At 34.0% G+C, this 3,891-nt stretch overlaps 1 long non-coding RNA gene across 1 annotated transcript; it reads left to right on the forward strand.

Moving 5' to 3' along the window:
* Positions 1,060-3,654, forward strand: LOC107642140. The gene is made up of 4 exons (XR_001620624.2): positions 1,060-1,293; positions 1,393-1,446; positions 1,535-1,672; positions 3,363-3,654. It is a non-coding gene; the product is annotated as an uncharacterized LOC107642140 (long non-coding RNA).

Below are 3,891 nucleotides of genomic sequence, written 5' to 3' on the forward strand. Positions count from 1 at the left end.
TATATTAATCACAAGCACTAATTTTTAAAGTTTATATTTACTAATGAAGTGTTTTTTAAAACAAATAGTAAGAAGGATTTTATTTTTTATTCAATCTCAAAAGGGGTAAAAGTTGCTAATGAACCCCTATAATTTTCTTTTTGTTTTGTTTGTTGCTTTCTTTGGGCTTTAAGCCCTGACTATTTATAAAAAAAAATCAATTAATAAATTTATTATTTTTAATTTAAGAAATATAGATTTGATAATGCTAAAAGACCAAATAAAAAAATATTATACTTGCAAAAAATAAAGAGTTGTTCCAGTTAAATAGTATGTCATTACAAAATTATTGTGTTATGTCATACTCTCAAAAAAATTTAGTGTCCAGCATGAAAGATAGAAGGTGATTGTTTCTATACCCCAAAATTTGTAATAGAATTCATATCTTGTCTATGTGGATCAATATAGACAAGATATTTGTAATACAATATAGACATGTGACATTATTAATCTCAATCAATTAATAATTAAATAATTTAAAAAAATTAAAATTTAATATATTTTAAAAATATATTAAATATAATTTTTGTATAAATACCAATATATATATATATATATATATATATATATATATATATATATATATTATTAGCTATATATGATTAGTTAAATATTATATTTTATTAAAATTAATATAAAATAAAAAAAAGAGAACATTTTCTTCTTTTTTTTAGAGAATATTTTTTTTTTCAAAAACAAAATACTCTTACCCTCAAAAAGGAACATCCTCACCTCAAATTTGAAGGCAATATTCATCGACAGCTCTAGCTACCACCACCCACGTTGACCACAGTCACATTTTTTCTATCTTTCACTCTTTTTATCTATCTCCATTACCGTCTCTCACGTCTTCTATGTAAACCCCGCAAAAATCGGTAAATTATTAGTTAATAAATTGAATTTTAATTAGGAAAGCTAAAAATACAAAACTAATATCAAAATAGGATAGAGCTCGTCGAAACAAAAATTTTGATACCAATTTCGAAAATTTGGCCCAAAAACAGACCAGAAAGGCCAAACCGGTTGAACCGGGCCCGTGGGTTCAACCGGACCCAAACACTTAAATGAGGCAGCAGCTCTTTTCTTCCTCATAAGCTGCTGCGACGCCATTACAGCAAGGGAGGGAGAGGAGATTCACAAACCCTCACCATTCCTTCCAACTACCATAACTTCCTCATCCGGGCTCCGATCGCCGCACCGTTTGCGGCCACGCGTCGGGCTCGTCGAGCTCTTCAATTCTATCCAAACAAAACAGTAAGTGAATCGGTTTTTCCTAGCCCCATTTCTGCTGGTATATGAATTTCGAGTTTAAGATTTGAGAAACTCAATTCCTTTATGATTTTTATGTTTTAGGGGTCCACTAGACTTGATTTCTTGTGGGTATTGCCCAAGGATCAGTGGGTAAAGGTAAGAGATCTCAAACCCTAATAAAATTTCTGAATTTAGGAATTTGGGTATTGAGTTGTTATGTTTGGATGTGTTAATTGTGGTTTAGGTAGTGTGTATGTGAATGTTGATGCTTGTTGGAGGCTTGTTGGTGATCAAGCTTGGTTTGGGGCTGTTTGTTTGAGTTTGGAGGGGCTGTAATTTTGAGTTGTGAGGCTGCCTTGGGTGAACTAAGTGATCGGCCAAGGTATGGTTTAAGTTTCGCACGTTTAATATTTACGGTGTTGTGAAAACTTAGGTTAGAGGAACCATAGGATAAGTTGAACTGTTAATTGCATTTAATGAGTAGTTTGTAATGTTGTTGGAGTAAATTGTTGATGAACATAGATTGGAATTTTGAGGTATTGATGTTATTAATTTCATGCTTTTGGACTTGCTTATAATGGGTTATATTGAAGTTGATATTGATGAATTATGGTTGGTGATTGTTAATAAATGGTTGTTATGTCAAGTTGATGGATTAACATGTATGAAGAATTGACTTATGTTAATGGCATTTAATTAGTATATGTTGATGGAAGGTTGATAAATATATGATGAGAATTGGTATAGGTGAAGAATTGATGTGAACAAAGGAAAAGTTATTGATGTATGAGGTAAAAGTGGATAATTTTGATGTTCTAGGTTGGTTGAGTTGATTAAAGCTTATATTGGTAATGGTTGTTGATGAATTGAGTTGATATGGTTTTACAATGCAAGTTTTAAATGGTAAGAAACTTAAGTTGGAGAAAAAGAGGTTTTGTTGAAAGTGGTTAAAACCAAATTTTGATGAACTTTAGACATCCATAATATTCTCCTCAAATTTTGGATTGGGTTGTGATTTGTTGCAAATAAAAGATAGTTTCAAGAGCTTTTGATTGATATCAACTTTGTGGAAAACGGAATTTTGTGGAGAAAGTTATGGACGTTGCAAGTTTAGTGTTTAAATCTGAGTTCAGGGTGACCAAACCGGTTTTGAATGTTTTTAAACAAATTTTCCACTTCTAAACCTCCATTTTCTTCCTTTTAAGGCTTAAAGCATGGTTCTAGGTCCAGTAGGTAAAAGAAGCTAGGAAAATAAGATAACTTGAAGGTGAAGAAAGTTGTAAATAGTGGCTTTTATGAAGAAAATAAGGATGTTAATGAAGTTTAATGTTAAGGTTTGATACTTGATGATGTATTGATGATAATGGCCATGGCTTATGAATAATGATATCTGAGATACGAGTTTCCCTGGGTAAGAACTGTGGCTCGCCACCACGTGTTCCAGGTTGAATCTCGATACTCTGTTGACCCTACGTCGTAAGGGTGACCGGGCACGTATAAATTCCCGGGTATGGATAGCCCCCATTGAGTGATTATATGATGATTGAATGTGAACTCTATGCATAGACTCTTGGGGATGCGCGACGGGGGACAGTCTAAGGTTTTCGGACTTGTCGGGTTGGCTGGATAACCGACAGATGGGCCCCATCAGCCATAAGACAGACATGCATCATATGCATTTGTTTGTATTAATTGCTATGCATTTCCTGGGTATGCCTAATTGATATATATTACCTGCTATTTGTTATACTTGCTATTTGTACTATTTGATCATTACTTGTGCGTGAACTTGTTTGGTTGCTTGTTTCTGTTGCATTCTGAATGATGAAAGGATGGAGAAAACGGAGGAAATGGTTTGATGTTAGGTTAAGCTTGAACTTGAGTAAGTTAGGCAGATTTAGAATACCTACCCCTGTTTATGGCTTCTGTTTAGTACTTAAGTTGGATAATTGAATAACGGAGTTCTAGGATTGCCTATGGCATTCTCAAGACCGTATTTTCTTATACGCGTGGCACTTTTACCATGCTGAGAACCTCCGGTTCTCATTCCATATTGTATTGTTGTTTTTCAGATGCAGGTCGAGAGGCTCCTCGCTAAGCGTCTGGATTCTGGAAAGCGAAGTAGTCCTTGGGTATATTTTGGTTTCTATTTGTATATATGTATGTATATGTGTAGCTTACTCTCCAAGTAACTTATGTATGCTGCTCCTCTTAGAGGTTGAGGGAGAGATAGGAGTTTACTTTGGTATTTTGGTATATTTTGGGGACACTTATGTATGTTTATATGTATATATGTATCCTCCGGCCAGCCTTAGCTTCGCAGGCTGAGTCAGAGGCTAGTTATGCTGTTCTTTGGCTTTTCTTTATCCCTTCGTTTATTGTTTTATCATGTTCCTATTAGGTTTCTTAGCACGCAAGTAATCCTATTCCTTGAGCGTTGCGCTTTTTATTTTGCGATTTTTGTTTACCCGCTCTGTTTCAAGGCTCCTAGTATATTATTTCTTTCAGTATTATATGTATATCCTTACTATTAAAGGTCTGTAATACCACACTACCTCTGTTCTATGACTTAAGCATAAAACACTGTGTAGTAGGGTGTTA

The sequence above is a fragment of the Arachis ipaensis genome, chromosome B05 (genome assembly GCF_000816755.2).
Source record: "Arachis ipaensis cultivar K30076 chromosome B05, Araip1.1, whole genome shotgun sequence".
Taxonomy (NCBI): Eukaryota; Viridiplantae; Streptophyta; class Magnoliopsida; order Fabales; family Fabaceae; genus Arachis; species Arachis ipaensis.